This window comes from Ambystoma mexicanum, chromosome 2p (genome assembly GCF_040938575.1).
Source record: "Ambystoma mexicanum isolate Mex_15411 chromosome 2p, UKY_AmexF1_1, whole genome shotgun sequence".
NCBI classification, from domain to species: Eukaryota; Metazoa; Chordata; class Amphibia; order Caudata; family Ambystomatidae; genus Ambystoma; species Ambystoma mexicanum.
In genome coordinates, this window is record NC_090923.1 from 284,815,211 (window position 1) to 284,835,303 (window position 20,093).

The window sequence follows — 20,093 nt, forward strand, 5'->3', positions numbered from 1 at the left end:
TACTTCTTCCTGCCTTCTCCAGACTAAACCGGTTCCCGGTAAGGGAATCCCTACTCCTAAGTCCGCCTCAGTGGTGCAGATGGTGCCGCTCTGCTACCAACAATACGTCGAACTTTTTCAAGATGAACTACCACGCTCTTTACCTCCTCATCGGCCTGAAGACTGCTCCATTGAATTAAAACCAGGTGCTTCAGTTCCTTTTGGCCGAATGTATCCCATGTCTCTCCCAGAAAGAAGGTCCCTTAAGGAATACTTGGAAGCAAACCTTCAGAACGGTCTCATCAGAGAGTCACGCTCCTCTGCCGGAGCTTCTATGTTTTTTGTACCCAAGAAAGGGACCTCTGAATTGAGACCGTGTATTGATTATTGAGGTTTGAACCGTATGACTATAAGAGACAGATATCCCATGCCGCATATAAAGGAAGTACTGGAAGCAGTTGAAGGGGCTAACATTTTCACCAAACTAGACCTTCGAGGTGCCTATCATTTGTTGAGAATCAAGGAGGGAGATGAGTGGAAGACCACCTTCAGAACTCCTCTGGGACACTTTGAATATCGAGTGATGCCCTTCGGACTGGTAAACGCCCCGGCGGTTTTCCAACGGTTTGTGGACAAGATATTCTCAGATCTGCTGTACTCTTTTGTAGTAGTCTATCTTGACGACATTCTTGTCTTCTCTTCTTCTCCGGCCGAACATCACAGACACATTGAGCAGGTGTTAAGAAGACTACAAGAGAATCATTTATTGTTAAAGCCAGAAAAGTGCATCTTCGAATCCTCGTCTGTTCCCTACCTTGGCTTTATTCTCTCCAAAGAAGGAGTTCAGATGGATCCCGAGAAGGTGAAGGCGGTACTTCTATGGCCCACTCCCAGCAGCCCTAAGGATATACAAAGGTTCTTGGGTCTCTCAAACTTTTACAGACGCTTTATCCCAAATTTTTTGGAGATCGTGCTACCCATTACTAACCTACTAAAGAAAGGTCAAGAATTTTCATGGGGCTCGAAGGCTGAACAAGCTTTCCAGGTACTCAAAGAAGCTTTCACCACTGCGCCCATCCTCATTCAACCCAATCAGTCCCTTCCTTTTGTGGTTGAAACGGACGCCTCTGGAGGTGCCATAGGAGCAGCCTTATTACAGTCTGGTAAGGATGGTATCGAACACCCGGTGGCGTACTACTCCCGGACACTCACCCCGAGTGTAAGAAACTACTCGGTTTTGGAACGGGAATTGTTGGCCATCCGCCAGGCTTGTGTCGAGTGGAGACATCTGTTACAGGGGGCGGCCCATCCATTTCTGGTGAGAACGGATCATAGGAACCTCAAGGTACTCCAACAAATGGAGTGTCGCAATTCCAGACATGCCCGGTGGGCATATTTCTTCTCCCAATTTGACTTTGACATCACGTATCTTCCGGGGAAGGAGAACGTGTTGGCTGATGCCTTATCCCGGAGCCTAGGAGAAGAATGTCCAGTAGAAGGACACAAACCTGAAGAGATTCTTTCGGGGAAGAGGATTTTAGGGGCGGTCAATTTATTTCTACAAGAGGTTGAACGTACTACTAGTTCTACTCAGATACCCAACGACCGTCTGTCTTCTTTGGAGAAAAGAGGGACAGTGTATTTCTACAAGGACACCCTGTTCCTTCCGTCTAAAGAGCTTCAAAGTCAAGCTATGTCTTGGTGTCACGATCTACCCTCTGCTGGCCACAAGGGGCAAGGAGCCACGACCAATTTGGTATCAAGGTATTTCTGGTGGCCCACTTTGGCCAAGGATGTGAAGGCTTATGTAGCCGCATGTCCTGTTTGCGCCTCCAGTAAGCCCTCTACGCATCGCCCTTTGGGTATTCTCCAACAAGGACCCTTACCAGCACGTCCTTGGGAACATATTTCTACTGATTTTATTGTGGATCTTCCTTTCTCTATGGGTTCTACCGCCATCATGGTTACAGTAGATACCCTGAGTAAGATGGCACACTTTTCTTCTCTACCTGGCCTACCATCGGCTCCAGAAGTAGCTGAGGTTTTTCTGAGAGATGTGGTTAGGCTTCACGGTCTACCCCAAACTATTGTTTCCGACAGAGGCTCTCAATTCACTTCTCGTTTCTGGTCTACACTGTGCAAGACTCTGGGAATCAGTAGAGCTCTCTCTTCTGGTTATCACCCCCAAAGCAACGGACAAACTGAGCGTCTAAACTCCACCTTAGAACAGTACCTTCGTTGTTTCTGTGGTCAAGAACAGGAGAGTTGGACATCTTTTCTCTCCACGGCGGAATTCACCTATAATAATACAGTACACTCTTCCCTAGGAATCAGTCCATTCTTTTTCTCCTATGGCTTTCATCCCATGCATATCCCCTTGGTCGGGATACCATCGACTGCTGTCCCTGCGGTTGACCAAAGGCTTAGTGAACTAAGACATATACAAGGGGAGGCTAAGAAGAACTTGGAGACCAGCAGGGAGCTCCACAAGAGGTACGCTGACAGGAAGAGATCTCAAAACCCCACATGGACTGTTGGCACAAAGGTTTGGTTGTCCACTAAATTCTTACCACGCTGGCTACACCCAGGGAAGTTTTCTGCCAGATTCATTGGGCCTTTCCCCATTTCCGCACAGATCAATCCGGTGGCCTTTCGCCTGAAGCTTCCTCACAGTATAAAGCGCATCCATCCTGTGTTCCACTCGTCCCTTCTCAAGGACTATCTATCAGATCCGCATGGTCGGACAGTGCCACGCTCATCTATTCCCGATAATCCAGAACCTGAGGAATACGAGGTGGAGAGGCTGGTGGACTCTCGCTACAGACATGGTACAGTTCAGTACCTGGTACATTGGAAGGGGTACTCCACTGCAGAGCGTACCTGGGAACCTAGAAGCCACATCCATGCCCCTCGCTTGGTACGTCTTTTTCACCGCCTTCATCCGGATAAGCCCGGGGAACCCCAGATGAGAAGGGGGCATACTGTCACAACGCGACCCTGGACACTGTGGAAAAGATGGAGGCTTACTTAGGCACCTTGCGGACCTTACCGTTCTAGTCTTTATGGTCCTTTTTCCTTTAAAGGTAGCCACGCCCACAACGCTGTGCGTTGCAACTCGCATTGTCAGCCTTTCGCTAACATCGCCTGCAGTGCCGCTCTTTGAGCTCGGTCCCTTGATACTTTATCTACCTAGTACTCAGCCCGCCTTGGCTTCCCTGTTTTCTCAGCTCTTTCCCTTTGTTCAGGCTCCGTACTGTAAAGCCATCCTTTTTGCCCCTCTGTTGCTCTCTATCTCGCTTTCGCCAGATACCTGACTCTTGTGCATACGCTTTCGCTCCCGCTTGCTCTCTCTCTCTCGCTTTCGCTAGATACCTGACTCTTGTGCATACGCTTTCGCTCCTGTTTGCTCTCTCTCTCGCTTTCGCTAGATACCTGACTCTTGTGCATACGCCTTCGCTACCGCTCACTCTCCTTACTATTTCGCTCTCTCCCCTCCTTGCTCGCTCCCGCTTCTGATCATGCTCTCCTTCTTCTCTCTCTCTCTCTCTCTCTCTCTCTCTCTCTCTCTCTCTCTCTTTCTTTCTCTCTCACTCTTACCAGCATTATAGCCTTACCATTCCTCCGGACTACTCGTGTACAGCCTCCGCTTTGCCTTCCTAGGATCGCAGTGGACTCTCTTCCAATCCTTTTCGACATCAGCCCTCCACTTCCGAAACACTCCCTGCCAGCAAGGACTCACCATCTAACAGGGTTTTTTCTGCCGTCACTGGCTTTTTCCCTGACGTTACGGGACTGGCTCCCCTGGGTCCACCTGACAGCTTGTTCCTACCACTGTCAGGGTGGCCTCAAGCAGAGCTCGTTCCTATCTCTACGAGCGTAAGAAGGACAAGAAGGGAAGGAAGAGCACCAAGACAGACGAAGACCCGCAGGAGATCAAGAAGGAGGAGAGAAGAAGATCAAAGACATCTACTAAGGAGTATTCCTCTAAGGAGTCAGGTGAGGAGTCTTCGGGGTTGGTAGTTTCTGATTCTGACAGTTATACAGTGAAGGGGCCTATGGTATTGGTTAATACTGTACTGTAGGTGGAAGCAAGCATTGATACTATACTTCCCCAGCTCCATTTTGTTTTCATTTGAGCCTGTAAACATTCAAAGCCGTCTTTTCTCTTTCAGCCTATATAATCCTATACCCTCTTGTGCATGGTGCTTAATGTTCTAAATATTCTCTGCATCCTTTCCTGCTTCAGTTCTGCATGATTGGCATTTCCTCTTCCAGTTGGATTGTGCTCTAACCACCTGCAAGAAAATAAGATACAAGGTAATTGATTGACATATTGTTCATGAAGCAACGATGAAGCCATGGTATCCACCACTGACCTCAACAGACTGCCTGCATTGTGCAGTGAACATTTTTCCTCATATTACTGTGGTAAGTGTGATTAGGGGAGAGGGGTTGGTGGTTAAATATAGTTTGGGAGAGGATGGAAGGGCAGAGGGGAAGACGAGTGGGGAGAACAATTGGTATGGGAAGCAGGAAGTAAAATATGTCAAAATTTCCTCTGCGGTCAGATGGGATATATCTGCACTTAGGCAAAATTATGAAACACAATACTGAAGTTAAGAGACCCTTACAATATTTAGAGAAGGCATCCTATCTAGACTTCATGAATAAGAGACTATTGGGACCAGTGAAGGCAACATAGTTGCATATCAAGCATAGGAATATATCAAGGCACAGCTGGTCCACAACTGGATCTATAAAGACATTTTAGCATGAGTAACATACTCCACTTCATGTTAGGACAGTTCCTTTCAGCACATTGCATATTTCACATTTGTAGACAATCGATTTTTTAAAAGCCTCCTGATTTTAAATCTGTTTAAATGTGTTCTGTAACAGCTCTCAGACAGAACATTTGTAAGTGGTGTGTGGTGACATCCAATCCTTAGCAAGTACAAAGGGAACTACCTGTGCCTGCTAAATATTCTACCCCGATTATTGCTGGCTTGACCCTCTCAGCTCTATCAGAGATACTACATGGTTTTCTGTGGAAGGTAATGAGAAGCAAGGCAGGGTAGATTATCTCCAGAACCTCCTCAATCCTACTTCCTACTCTCACAATATAATACCCACCTCCGTCATTAAACAACGTGCCTGGTGCTCAATACACTCCTCATCATCATGAATGCCTCCCTCACTGAAGGGTTATTCCCTCAAGGATAGGATCTCTTTTGGAAAAAAAATGAGGTGAGCTAGCCATCGTGCCCCTTACAAACCTTGCATTTATCAGCAAAATTCTGGAAAAATGAGTCCCTACACAACTATTCAACAGAATGAAACTACACCTCCGAAATGACTATAAGCCGGTGTACTGCCCCAAGTGTAGCATTGAGACAGCTATTATCCAGGTGGTGGACAATGTCATCCAAATCATGGATATGGGTGATTTATGCCTTTTCGTCCACCTTGACCTCTCGGCTGCATTTGACAACATTGACCACTGCATCTTCCTCTCCCTCCTTGCTGATAGGACAGAATTTACTGGAACTGTCTTGAATTGGTTTGCCTTCTACTTCTCGGGCAGACTCCAGGTCATTCCGATGAACATGTTGTGTAGTCCCCCAAGGATTCATTCTCTCACAATCTACTGGTCTTTGTCCAGGATGATATGGCCAGGCTGGTGGATGAAGGTGGTGTGGGTACCCTGATTTTGTTAGATCTGTCAGTGGCATTCACCACTGTCGACCACCCCATTCTGCTGTCCCGTCTTGCGCAGATGGGTATATCTGGGCAGATACTGGCCTGGTTCACCTCGTTCCTGGCGGACCGTACTCAGACTATGCCCCCTTTCCTCTCTGCCCCTTGTCATCTCAATTGTTGAGTGCCGCAGGACTCCTCCCTGTCTCTGATTCTATTTAATATTTACATCTGTGCACTTGTGTGTCTCATCCGCTCCTTCGGCGTCAGGTGCTACTCTTATGCCAACGAAACTCAGATCCTGATCCGGTTAGATCTTGAACAGGCTGAGATGTTGTCATGCCTACCGGGGTGCCTGGCAGGCGTGGGGGATTGGATGAACCACAACTGGCTTAAATTGAACTGAGACAAGACTGAGGTGTTTGTGGTGGGTTGTCCTCCTGATGCCTCACTCTGGGTGTCTTCCTTCTGGCCTTCATCTCTTGGTCTCCTTCCAGTTCTGGCGGGGAAGTTGAAAAACGTGGATGTTGTCCTGTCGGCATCTCTATCTATGGACAGCCAAGTAGCTGTCTGCCAGTCAGGTCACTTTCAGCTTAAAGTATTAAAGAAAGTACTTCCCATGGTACCTGCCCCTCTTCGTCCATTGGTGGTGGCTTTTATGGTGCTATCCCGGCTGGACTATTGTAATTCTCTCTATTTGGTGCAGCCGAAACGGCTGATTCAGCGACTGCAACGTTTACAAAACTTAGCAGCTCGTGTGGCAACAGGTACACCCTATGGAGCCCACATTTCCCCGGGGGTTTGAGCCCTTCATTGGCTTCTGTTTACCTAACTTTTCAGGTTTAAAACTCTGTGTATCGCCATCGGGTGCTACATGAACAGGGGGTGGAATTTCTTCGAGCAAAGTTAATCCGCTACCATCCTAATCGCAAGCTGCGCTCTGCTCCTGCTGACCTGCTTGTTGTGCCTACCTGCAGGCATGTGTGGATTGGAGGATGAGTTTTCTCCATAGAAGCAGCTGTGCTATGGAATGAGTTTCTGTTGGCCATTAAGAAATTACCAAATCAACTGGCTTTTAGAAAAATCATAAAGACATTCCTTTTCTAGGCAGAGCTATGTTATGGTTCTGACTGTGTGCCTTGCCCTCTAGCACAAAGATACCTTAGGGTGACCGTGCGCTTTAGAAATTCCCTTAACATAACATAACATATAATAACATAACATACAAAATCCTGTTTGCCCTTTAAATTAATCCTCTGGCCATCACCCTCAAATATCCGGAAAGAGCCATCTACCAATAAGTGGGTGATATTCAGTTGTACATGAGAGTAAAACGCCCACAAGACATCAGTCCTCTATATATATGTTACCTAGCCATCATCCAGTCCCATATGTCGACTGCCTACCTACCTCAAACCTAATCCCTCCAAGACCGAATTCATCCTTATCAGTTCACCCACTACAATCCAACTTGCAAAACAATAACTCAATGACATGTGTCTAGAAAGATTTGATCCACAACTACTGGATTACACAATATCCTAAGGCTTCACTATTGACAGCAGCCTGTCCTGATAGAAACACATAGTGAAGAAGGCCCAAATGGCCTTGCTCCAAATATCTGCCCTTTGCAAAATCAAACACTTTATCCCGCTGTGAGACTTCTGCAGTGTTCTGCAGGCTCTTGCAGTCACACACATCAATGGGTGAAACACCCTCTTGATGGAACTCCCACCCTCTGACCTGGCTCCCCTAAAAACAGTCTGCACCATTTCAGCATGCCTTGTTATGGGTCTGTGTAAATTTGACTAAATCACTATCCATCCTGCGTGAACTACCTTGGCTTCCTCTCCAGGCCAGGATACTGTTCAAGACTGCATGTAGCATCTTCAAAGCAGTGATGAGTAGCACACCAGCGTAACTGGGGCTATGCTCCACATACCTGCTGGCACACGCTCCCCATGTAGCAAATTGATCAACTGGCTCAAATCACATCTTCCACAAAGAGAGAACTCTGTAAATAATCCTTTTCTTGTCACACACCCACCTTCTGGAATTCAGTCCCCTTATCGGCTCAGAATTCCCACACAATTCTTTACTATCACATATCTCTCAAAACATGTATTTTACCTGACCAATGACTAATCCTGATGGATGGAAAGACACACTGCAAATCACAGTACTGTACTACTCTTAAAAGACGCCAGCCCAAACGCTGACTACCAACAGTGTTTTGCTGTTCTCAAGCTATGTCAGTGGTGTAGACAAACAAATAAGGATTCTACCGGAAAATGTTGCAGGTCTCCATGGAGCATTGTGTTAGGCAGAAATCCATGTTCAACACACCAAAATACTATACCAACATATTTCCCCTTGCTGTGCTCTAGATAGCCATACTAGACCAGTGCCAGGGATAGTCTGGTGAGGTAACTGCTGTGCTTTGTCAGATTCATGCATTCTCCAAGAGACGTTTAGACAATCCGTTTAATGGGTTCCCATCAGGAAGGGGGAAGTTTAGCCCCACCCATTAGCACAGTGTAGACATAAATAGTGCAGGTCCCAGTATTTCTTTACCATCCATCCTCCTTTTCAAGCCCTCAGGAAGGTATCCACCAACACCAGCACAGTCACCCTCCTCGTCCTCCTCCCTCTTCTGCAGTGGCCATTCCTCGTGCCTCCTTTCTCCTATTCTGCACCCACATCTGTTAACTTTTTTCTCCCTTCTTCCATCTCCTTGTCTCTCCTGTTCTGATGCTCCAACTTCTCCTGCCCCTATTTTACCACTTCATGCTGCTACGATTCTCCAGCTCCACATCTGCCTCCTCATTTTCCACTGACTGGTATTTACCCCCCCCACCCGTCACATCCTGGGTTTCTCTTGCACCACATCTATCTCCCTTTATTCTGTATTTTGCTGCCACACCTATTTCCCTCATCTGCTCCCGTTTCTGCTCTACATCTACCTCATTGCCTTCTTTTCCTACAGTCTTTCACCCTCATTCTCCCCACACAACAGACTCTCAACTGACTTCTCCTCCTGACCCACAGCTGCCATCTGCTCAATTAGACAATCAGATGCTATTGTCATCTCCTCCTTCGTCAAATAAGGAAGCTAATGTAATATGCTTCTGTGAACGTATGCTCTTTCCACCCTGTACTCGTGCTGTTGTCCATTTTTTGCCAGTGCTTCACCGCACCCCAAAATAACATCACCCCTGACAACAAAACAATTCTCAGCTTCTTCATAATCCTTCCATCCTATCACATCTACACTGTCAGTCGAAGGGTTGGCTTAAATCTGGAGCAGATATACAACCACATCTGAAAAAATCCCCCCCCCCTTATCCAAATATTAGCTTACTTGCCAAGAGATCCAGTGACGCTCATTTTGATTGCAGGTCATAAGGTGGGGGTATCACAAAGGGTTTTATTTTTTTGAGTGGGAATAGGAATGATGAGAGAAAGTGCTTCAGAAATGTTTCACAAAAAGTGTCTAAGGTTTTACCAAAGTGTTTATCAGATGTTTTCTTTTTGTGGTGGAATGAGCAAGGATACTGCAAGGATTTGTGAAAAGGATTTACAAAGGTTGTCACAGACATTTCACATAGATTTCTCAAAGCATTTCACAAAGGAGGAAGAAAATTAAAAGACTCCAGAAACCTGGAACAATAAATAATACAATTTCACAAACATAATCAAATGTCTGAAAGAAACAAAAAATGATCTGAAATGTACAACTCACAATCTCTGCTCCTCTCCTTTAATGTGGACTAACCCTGTTCCTCTCACTATCAGCTAAACAACACCCATAGAAAAAGCGGGTTATGCGGACCTTGTTTTGGCTAGTCTTCCAAACGTAGACCCACCTACTGAACTCACAGGAATGGTTGAGCATAATTTGGGAGCATTGGCAAATCCTTCAAAAACTCATGAGTGGGATGAAACCGAAATATGGAATTTTATCTGGCATGCGAGTTGGTGAAAGGAAACTTCACCCAGGCATTTTTCACACTAAGCATTGCCTCTAAATGTAAGTGCCCAAAGAGGCGTGGATTATAGAAATGCAAATGGGATAAGCACGTGCATTCACTTTGTATAATGATTAAGAGTGGTGACTAACACTTTGCAAGTAATCTAAACCACAAATCTTGCTTCAAATCTAAGGCCAGAGCCCTGTGATTCGATAAGACAATGGGACTCATTACAACTCTACCGGTCCGGTAACAATGGTGCCAGCACCATTGTTACCATACCGGCAGAATACAAGATTGTGGGCAGGGTGCCTTTCCGCCCCCGCCAGGTCGGGCATTTCAAATGGAAATGGGGAGTACCTTTTTCCGATGCCAGGTGCTGGAAAAAATACACAACTCTGGCGGCAGCCTGCCGTTTTTTCCGGCACGGCTACCACCAGAGTTGTAATGAGGCCCAAAGACAAGTCCCCCTAGGACAGAAATACAGACAGGCCAGCATAGCATGCTTTACATTAGTACAAAGTTTCTAACAGAAAACTCCATATGAATAAGTTGACCATGGTGCAGTGTGCTCAAGCGGCAATCTCCTACAAATAGTCTTCCTAAAAAAATTGAATTTTAACCTAAGGCTGAAACTAATTAAGAAACACGAGTACAATATAGCATTGTCCTATCTCAGAAAAGAATACGTGGATTTCCCAAAATTCCTGCAGTCAGAAAATGTACTGCCTCAATGTGAAAATGCTGAAAGTGAAGTAAGTATGAGAAAAATCCCGGAATACACGCTACAACATCAGCTTTCCAAGTACCTGGAAACCACAGGATATATCACGGTGCCTCAGCGCACAAAGGCAGTCATTCACTGTGCAACTTCATTTAGTTTGTACATGTAATTGCCTATACTGATAAGTGTGTGTTTCGGATGCCTCCGAGTTGAAACAAATGTTTCTTGGCAGTGTGAGCTTGCATGCACCATTTTGTCTGTCGCTTTACGTCTAATACTACTCAAATTCTGCATGGCTTTGTACAGTACGTTCTTTGCAATAATGATCTTCGCTGTAACTTTGCGATAGTTGTTCTTCAAGAGGCTTCAATATGCATAAAAGTCTGTTAAATGTATGTTTTGTAAGATGGGCACTACAAAACGTGTTTTGCATATAGTTTTTTTTCTACAGCATCGGGAAGGTTTCCTGTTTCCCAGCAAAGTAGCTTATATTTTCAGAGTTTGTATACTGAGACATGAATTCAACATTGACCCAAAGGCAAGCAAGTCATTTGAAGTTTAACACTGACAAACTTTAAGAATCGATCCAAGTGGTCGGACAGCTATTCCTTCTGGAGCTTCACACTGAGAAATGTGCAGGCCACTTAAGCCTTCTTAATGGACTTTCTGCAGACCAGTGGTTCCCCACAGCGTTCTTCCCACGCTTGATCCTCTGTCCAAATCTTGATACGGAAATTGATCCTTACAGTCATGTGACGTGGCCTATCCGCAAATCCCCTAAATTGCCATGAAAGAGATTGTGATTCCATTCAATGCACAGCTCCTGGATGGACAGGGAAAGTATTGATTGCCAGTAGCTTGGGGAGGAGATTTGATTTTGTTTGCTTTTTGTAGCTCTTTGTTTGCTCCAACATGTTCAAGACGTGTTTAATTAGCCTTATTTTACCCTTTGTCCTTTACTCTTTGCTCCCCCCATAAATAGCTTCCCTTTTTGTTTAGCCATCCAACGTTATTGTTATTGTAACTTGTATTTCTGCGTTTTGCTTTACTTTTATTTTTGCTGGTACTGTTTGGCTTATTTGCTTTGCCAGCAAAGGTGGGTTTATGAACTGATGTGTTGCTGGTGCAGTGTTGTATGTTTTCCCGAGATAGAGCGTGGTATCTCACTGGTTATGGACAAGGCGGATTTGCTCATAGGAGTTGGCAAAGGCGCTGCTGGAGAAGGTGAGATTGGTTGTAATTGTGCAGTGCCTGCACACCAGCAGCAGTTGGAAAAAAAAGACAGTTGGCAGTGGTGGTAGTGGAGGAGAGTATGACAGACTGGCTGGGGACGAAGTGAATGAAGAGATGTCAGTGGCTGCATGACACATTTGGCAATGACGAAGTGTGTGACTAACTTGTTGAAAAAAGGTATGTCAGATCAAGGGAGAAGTACAAGAAGGTAAGGGGTTTGGCATGCAGCCAGGCTGTGCCTTAGGGGAGGAGAAGGTGCAGGCTGTAGTGGAGGAGGCAGCATAAAGGGCAAGAAGGTAGAGGAGGATATTGTTTGGTCTATTGTACATGCCACTGGAAAAGAAGAAAGGAGAACATAAAGCTCCATGGCAAGATTTACGTAAGGCCAGAACATGTGCCCACAATCCCACAATACACATTGCCTTGGAAATGGGATGTCATCTGCCTGTGAGAGGGATTGACTGTGCAGGGAGGAATGCCCAGTGTGATTATCCTCTGTTAAAAAGTTTTAATACGAAAATGTAACCACTGGCCCAGATGGGGCCCTTAAAGACAGTGGTTATAGAGAAATATCTAAATAAATATATAAGGAAAGACAAGACACAAGAAGGGTCTTAAAAGCTTGTATTTATGTGTGTGCTTACTAATGGACTTACTTGACTGTACCACGTTCCCCACCATGGGGGACTCATGGAACCTTGGGACTGAGGGACAATGGGCAGGCCTCCCCTGCCAGGAACATGGACTGGACTTACCTGAACAGGAGGACAGTTGAAAAGTGACAGTTGCAAGAAGGGGCACAAGAGGAAAGACATAGAAACTAAACTACAGCAGAGAAAGGACAGAAGGATAGCAGAAAGAAAGAGAAAAGAAGATCAATGTTGCCTGGGGCGGTTGCAGCCATGAGCGCCCCCCATGGCCTCCTGAAAGTGCCAAGCCAGGCTATGTCTGCCAGCTACAGGTCAGTGCAAAAGTAAGCACCAGGCTGCGTGCATGATTTGGCTTGCGTGACGAGTAAAGCCTGTGCCCGGGGCCCCATGTGCGGGGTGGTCCCCCAGCAAAAGCGTGACCTGGGAGGTAGAAAAGCTACTGGGCCGCTTCTGCAGTGTGGCCTGGGTGAAGCAAACACTGCAGTCTGGGCCACCCGGCAAGGCGACCCGAACTGGGGCATGGCCTGAGGGTTACAGGGTTCCCGGGGGCCTGTCCGGACGGCCCAGAGGAGAAAGAAGTCCTATGCCTCATTGTGCAAAGCAGCCTGGGTGAAGACTGTGACCACATGGGGTAAGCCCACCGCCCCGTGGAGGGCGGTGAAGTTGAAGAAAGCCCTGGTGACATCAGCGGGGCGAGAGCAGGACCACGAGCACTTCTGGGTGAGCCTGTGCAGCATTCGCTCTCCCTGGGGCCAGACGGGGAGAGCAGAGTGAGCTTGAACTTACCTGGAACCCAAGTCGTAATGTCCTGAGGCTGGAGCTCAGCGTGATGTGCGTCGGCTGAGAACTGACTGTGCCCATTGTGGGATGTTTTTATCCACGCATCCAAGCCCTACCTCAAAACTGTGCAGTACTGACATGGAAAACATCATGATGGCCAGAGCTTCCCAGAAAATGCACAGGGAAATGCATGAAGAATAGGCTGCCACTCATTTTTGCCGATGTTATGGGCACAGAAGGGCACTGCCTAAAACCACCATTGGACTACCCACACAGTAGTCTGAAACCATTGGGAATGGCAATGCTGATTGCCAAAAGCAAACCCATAACTGTTGGGAATTCATTTTCTTAAATCCCAAAAAGGGGTGCAGTACCAGTACTCACCACTATCAAAAAGCCGGCGTTTTAAAACAACACCAGATTTTACTTTTTTGTGTAAAACTGAATAAATGAACCCAAGGCAAGCCAAAGAAAGACTTACTGAGAGGTGGATACAATGTAAAGTTATTTCTGAAGTGACTTGAAGGTTTATAACAAGACTGGCTGAGCTGTGGATTTCAGCAGTTTAAGTAAATTTGGACTGAAAGACACTAAAAATCTAAATGTTTAAAAGAAATGAGTGACCTACTTTTGAGTGTCACATAGGTTGCAATTGTTTAAATGTCATAGTTTTAAACTTAGAATCAGCATTCTAGCTGCATATGTAAAAATGTTTAGTTTTATTTGAATGCAGAAAACTGGGGAACAGAAATGACATGTAGCTAAAAACTGGCTTAAAGAGATTCCAATTTTGCCTGGCAACTACCCCCCATCAGGAGTGAAACTTGAGTCACAGCTGTGTTCCCAGGCCTATCTGCCTTTTGCTGGCCACACTAAGGATATGCCATCTCTCTGATTATTGAATTAAGGGGAGCCCCAACAGAATACAGGAGCTCTGAACAAAGCCCTGTCCTGACTCAGGCAAATGTTTTATTGGCGGGAGTCGTAAATGGAGCTTCCTCCTGGAAGGACAGGGGAGGGGCACTGCCTGTGAGAGCAAGCTGGCTTGGCAAAACTGGAAAAACCAGAAATTCAACCTTGTGCTGGGGGGACTCCACACCCCTTTGGGGCCAGAACATAACTCCAAAAAGATGAATAACTCATAGTACGGACTTGTGAAAATTATTTAAATGACACCATAATTCTTGTGATTTTTCTGCCCACATTTTAAGACGTGTTAGGACCCGGTGGTATGTTCAGGGGGGTTTTAGCGGAAAAGAGGATATTACTCAAAATATGTGCATGTGAAAAATCTGACACTTCATCAACTAATGTCCATACTCCTTGCGCACATGTGTGTAAATTTGGGTTAATGTCCGAAATTGCAAACCAGTTAAAAAGTGCAAAATATTGCCATTTCTGAATGCAAGCTCTCAGGAAGAGCAGATTTGGACAGGGTATACCTCCTGTGATATGTGAAGGGTGCATGTAATTTTAAACAAATGTGTACCTGTGCAAATATGTTTTTTGAGCAAATATAGATTGTGTGTAAAGTTGACAGGGGTGGGTTCTCTGTATCATAAACAGACCTCATCATGATGACACTTCATTTCATTCCCCCAATCAGGGGAGAAATGAAAGCTTGGCCAATGACAAGTGGAGAGGGGTAGAGCCTAGTGATGCTGCACACACACCCATTTTAAAAACAGATAAAAGCAGACAGGCAGGACAGATAGGGCCCTTCAAATCCATTTGCAGCTGGAAGCTCTGCCGGAAAATCCATACTTTACCTCCATCAATCTCTAGAGAAAGCTGTGCAGAAAGATCCAGACTTCAAATCCATCAATCTCCAGAATCCAGAGAGGGAGCAGACCCAGACCAGACCGCTGTTAGCAGAACCAGAGAGAGCTGACCCAGATCACTGTGAAGTGCAGAGACCAGAGTCCAGTCTAAAACCTGACCAGATCCGTGGCGAGGCCCATTTAATTCAAGAATATAGTGTGAGTACCTAGTAGAACTGTGCAGAACCAATCTCTTAGTTAAAATAATATAATCCCAGCTATTTTATTCTAAGTAGAACTGCCTCCTAACTGTCACCTGTCATTTGTAAAGCTGTCACCTGTCATTTTCTAGTTGCAAACTGTCACTTGTCTTTTTGAACTTTAAAATTTCATATCTGAAAAACGACCTTTATTTAATTGCTCATATCTCCGTGACCGTTTGTGCTAGAGACTTGCAGTAACTTTCCTCAGAAAGCTTAGAATCGTGGCTTTCCTACGAACCTAGAACCGCATTCCTACCCCCGATACTTTTGCCGCAATCACGGAAAACGCACTCGCGAATTTACCGCGATTTGCAAATTTCTCAACGTGTGAAAACAGCAGTTTTCTTGCTTTCAGTTGCTAAAAATTCGTTTGCCTCTTAAGAACCATCCTAGATCCTTGCTAAAGTGAGCTTGGACTAATATTAACTTGATACCACTCACCCTGAACCTCTAGAGGGAATTAAAAGCATTTTAGCATATTTTTCACTTCATTGCCAGCACATATAAAAGCATTTTGGGCCTGTGTTTCAAACTTCTGTAGGCTAAGCTTGGTGGGGTGAACTGAATTACAGTTGATTGCATTTCTGAGAACTGTGTGCTTTCCTTCCATTTCCTTGCATTGCATAAAGGGGGGAGGGGATTGCCAGAGAAAAGTGATTACATTGTTTTGTTGAACGCATATTGAGTATTTTCTGTACTGCATTTTCATTCCACCTTGCATCCATTTGAAACCATAAAGTATTGTTGCTATCTTATCCATCCTATAACCACTCATCATTGATTATAAAGAAGTGTGCTAGTGCCAGACTATCCATTATTGATTACTGATCAGATTCAGTGTGATATCCAATTATTAATTATAAAGCGTGATATATATATCTATTGTTTAAATTCTCAAATAAACGTTTTAACTTGCAAAACAGAACTACTTCTTGGCTCAGTGGGGTCAGGGTTATTCAAAGAGAGGGGTGTTATATAAGGGTAGTCATCCAGAACGCATGAACTGGACATAAAGATATATCAATAAGGGTTTCCATTCAGTATCCCAGACTAGGCATTGACTTAGCTGTAGTGTTGAATTGAATCCTCTTACAAATTGGGGGCTCGTGCCGGACGTTTGGATTAGATCTATCACTTGTGCAGATTAATACAGCGTGCCAGCTGACCAGATACACATATCCGGTCAGATCACTACGCTGTTTTACGCTGTAAAGCACTCCTCAAAGGAACGCTCTAAGAAAAAGGTCTGTTTTGCAAAAATAAAATACTAATTTCTGTAAGTCAGGACAGAGACCAATCTCTAGAATGACGACCTTAGTAGACATGAAAATAGCCAGAGAGCACTTCTTACATAAGTTATTTGTGAGAGGTGAGTGGACTCACCAGGACCGCATGGTCTGGTTGCAGGCCATCACGCAACAGGTCACTGAAACAGGGTCAGATATATGGGGAGATCAGGGTCCCCTACATGTGGCCCTGAGTGAACTATACATGGCTCCTAAAGCTAAGGATGAACAAGACAAGATGGTTAGGATAGCGGCATACCTGTACCTATATATGGGAGACATGCAGGATAAATGTACTGAAAGCCAAGATCTGGCGAATAAGCGACAGATGGCGTTAGATAAGGTCCAATCTGACCTGGTCTCTTCTGAGCAGAGGCTGCAGGGGAGCCAGGAGTCAGAAAATGAGAGTAGACAGCACATCATTAAAATAAAGAAGGATATGGACATCCTGCAACAGGAAAAGGCTGACCAGGATACCAGATTTCTGGCCTTGCAGAAGGAGTACCAAGAAGGTTTGGACTCCCTACTGCAGAGCCAGAAAAAGCTGGAGCAACAGTTAGACTTCAATAGGGCATGTGCTGAGCAGGTAGTCACCCTGCAAAGCCACCTAGATAGGGAGAAGGCAGAGAGCAATAAACTGATTCTGAAAGACCTGGATACCCAGGCAGAATTTGACCAGGAGCGCCAGAAAGCTGGTGCCTTTCAAAGGCAGAGGGACGACCTGGCGGCACAGATGCAGGCTCTTAGTCAGGAAAGGGATACCTTAGGCCAGGAAGTCTGCCACTTAAAAAGGAAATTGGAAGAAAATCACCTGGCCCACCAGGGACTGGGTGACCTCCAAAAAGAACACCAGGACTTGCTAGAGCACACCAGGAGGGTGGAGGATGCTCTGGCAAGACAGGAGCAGGCCAATAGGGACACAGCTCAGGAGGTAACCCTCCTGCAGCAAAGACTGGCCCAGTGCTCCAGGACCAATCAGGAAACGCAGAGAGAGAATGAGGCTCTCTGCCAGCACAATGATAGGCTCCAACAACAGGTAGCGATGCAGGAGAGACTGATAGAGTCTAGTAAGGCCTTAACTGAGGAACTGAAGGCGCAGGCTCTTGCATTGCAACAGGGAGCAGGGGCGGATAGAGACCAAGTTCGCTGGGAAAGGGAAACTCCTGAGCATAACCCCAGGAGCCCTAGTACCAGAGGCCTTTATTTCTCTCAGTCCCTGGACTCTGCCACCCCCATGTCCCCTGGCGCACATGAGCACAGGGCCACAGGGATGGCAGATTACTATCCAGCCAGAAGCATGGGGCTCATAGGCCAGTACCACCCAGGAATGGAGGGGCGGGCATCCGGGTATGGGCACCCAAGCACAGTGCAATTTAGTGGGGAACCCCAGGAGAGTAGGCCCATTAAGGGCATCCTGAAAACCTCTGCCCAGTTAGGTCAGTGGGGGGGGGGGGTACCCATCAAATCCTGGCAGCAAGGAGGGATCTGAAGACTCCTCTGAGTGGTACAGGACACAAGAGACCAGGTCCCCACATTCTGCCAGCCATTCCCAGGCTCGCAGAATCCAGGAAAACCTGGAAGAACAGACGGGAACCTCTGGGAGCAGTGCCTCTGAGTCAGAAGATGAATGGACCAGGGTTACCCGAACCAAAAAGGCCAATAAGGCAAAAAGGGCCTTGATTAAGGACCCATTGAAACAGATTAAGGCAATCAGGAGCGTCATCACGCCTTATCATAAGAACGCCAAGTATTCTGTTTGGGAGCACTTAGAGTTGTTTGAGCAAATGATGGAGACTTTCCATTTGAAGGACAGCCAAAGCTGTATCCAATATGTAAAGTGGACATTCTCCCCAGAGTACTCCAGTTTCTTTGCAGGGCTGGAGGACCAAAATCATTCCAGGTGGTCCACCTATAGGGCGGCCATATTAAAACATTTTTCTGTTCACAGAAATCCCCAAGAGGCTCGCAAGGCAGCCTACAACTTGCAGTGTGGGGAGGATCAGGCCCCACAAGAGTTTGTGCAAGAACTGAAACGTGCCTTTGCGCAGACCACCAGAAGGGTGCGCACGGATAGCAGAGAATTTATTAATACGTTTTTCCATGCCTTGCCCAAATACATAATGACCCAGCTCGTGAGGGATTTTCACGAGAAAAGATCTTTAGACTGGGTCATTGAACAGGCGACCCGGATCTATGAGGTGCAGAAGCCAATAGAAAATAAAAATAATGCACCCAAAAACCCCAAAACCAACAGCACCCCTGCTGCTGCCAAGGTGGCAGAGGTAAAGGTCACCCCCGTTTTGGATTTGGCGATAGGGGGGCCTAAAAACCTACCTGCACCTAATAATGCTAGGCCCAGAAGGTCCTCGGGCCAGGCACAGACAGGGAGCCAGGGAGGCAGCCCCACAAATGGGGTCCCTCGCTCTCCTGACTATGTAAGCCCCCGTTACAAGGGAAACAGACCCATCCTGGGTTATGTGTGGACTCCTCCAGCCCAAGGGGGGGGATCCAGCCAAGCACCTAACCCAGGGAACTTCCCTCCTAACTTCCCACCGGAGGGCAGAAATTCTCCAAATCCTGGGCAGAACTTTTTCCCCAGGTATCCACCCAATTTTCAGCATCAAAAACAACCATCCTTCTTTCCGCAATTCCCTGAGCCCAGACCACTGAATCCGGGAGAGGGGAGGCCAAGGGTGGAGGGGTACCCAAATCTTCCCAACCCGGGGTATTACCAGAGGAGGGACAGCTACCCTTCCCGGGATCAGCGCAGGGGAGAAAACAGGGCCCCGTATCAGCCTGAGCGGGTTTCCCAGTTAGAGCGCCAGGTTCAAAACATGGCGCGGGATCTGGGTCACATACTGAGGGCTCAGCAGAACCCTCAGATCGGCATGCCGGCGCAGAACGCACCCAACTCTGGACCTGGTGCTCCAGAACAATGACGGGGGCAGCACCCCGATAACTCACGGTTCCCAGGGAGGAGGCACAAAGGGAAGGGGGGTGTAAAGCCTTGGAGGAAGCTTCCTTCCTCACTTGTAAACAGCCCCTGGAAACCCAGGAACCGGAAACAAAATCTCTTGCCCCTGAAAGCCTGCCTCCTAAGGAGCAGAGGGGGGGTAGGAGAAACAAAAGACCCAAACAGACTCAGTTTGAGGAGGAGGTACAGATCTTCCAATTTGAGGGAGAGGGATCCTCAGAGGATCCTGGGAAAAGGATCTTCTCCTTCAGAGAGGGGGCAACTCCTCCCAAAGAAAAATGGGTCCCTAGGGATGCAAATCCAGACTGGGGAGATGTGGAGACTGAGCTACCGCCGCCCACCATCTCATCCCAGAACCAACAGCAAGAAAGTCCCCTGGTTCAAACCCATCCTGGTGACTGCCTCCAAAAAGGGCGGGGCGGCCCAGAACCGGAACCAGGGGAACCCACAATGGCTCTGATCTCCAGTTGCCAACTTTTTCTTTCAGATTCCCAAGGCTCTCCACAGAATTCTGCCCAAATTTCTTCTCTTGAAATGTCCAACACCAGAAAGTAAGCCCACCAGTTGTCCAAAAATGTGCATTATCTGTGCCCCCTTGAGGAGAAGGAGGGAAGATATTATGCCCCGGTACAAGTACAGGGGCAGGGTACAATTTTGGCACTGGTGGACACTGGATCTCAAGCTACCCTTCTATCCAGAAGGGCCTTTGACGAACTGAATGCAGGAAGGGGAGAGAATTACCAAATTCCTCTCACCTCTCTTCCTGGACAACTGCA